Source organism: Cariama cristata, unplaced genomic scaffold (genome assembly GCF_000690535.1).
Source record: "Cariama cristata isolate BGI_N322 unplaced genomic scaffold, ASM69053v1 scaffold9688, whole genome shotgun sequence".
In the NCBI taxonomy this organism is placed as follows: Eukaryota; Metazoa; Chordata; class Aves; order Cariamiformes; family Cariamidae; genus Cariama; species Cariama cristata.
Window position 1 is genome coordinate 20856 of NW_009631685.1, and position 561 is coordinate 21416.

The 561-nt window shown below is 36.9% G+C and overlaps 1 protein-coding gene across 1 annotated transcript in view; it reads right to left on the reverse strand.

Moving 5' to 3' along the window:
• LRRFIP1 (leucine rich repeat (in FLII) interacting protein 1) overlaps positions 1–561 on the reverse strand; it is a 72950-nt gene that overhangs the window by 17790 nt on the left and 54599 nt on the right. The window lies entirely within an intron of this gene.

Consider the following 561-nt stretch of genomic DNA (forward strand, 5'->3'; position numbering starts at 1 on the left):
AGTCGTACACTGAAAGTTAGCTAGACATGGTGGACTTTAAAAAAACCCCACACTGTACCTTCCGGGAACGATGTGTTTCAAAACGCACTTTAGTCAAATGCCCCAAGCTAAAAAGCCAGTTCTGAAAAGCTAACGCAAGCCACAGCTTTATTATTTAACACCAACTCGCTATCTGTCAGACGTTGAATTCATGTAAAACTTAATTCAACGCTCAACCATGTAGCTACCTTAACTATACAAACTGCACAACTCTCCCACAGGCCTTCTGAAGAGACTTTTGTGTGTAAATGTGCTCCAGAAGTCACTGTGAACAAACCCTCTGAATTTACTTTAAAGATGGTCTGTAAAAGGACATGTGATAATATCAATATAGCCTTACCATATAAGACATTTCTTTACTTCTTCAGAAATTGCTTTATAATACAGAAACTTAGGGAAGATTCCCATTGGTATGATTACAAGCACATAATATGCTGCTATTCCACTGGCTTTAACAGTAATTAAAACAATAACTTATTTAAAATCTTGAATAGTAATTTGGTTGCATCCTCCCAAAGGTCT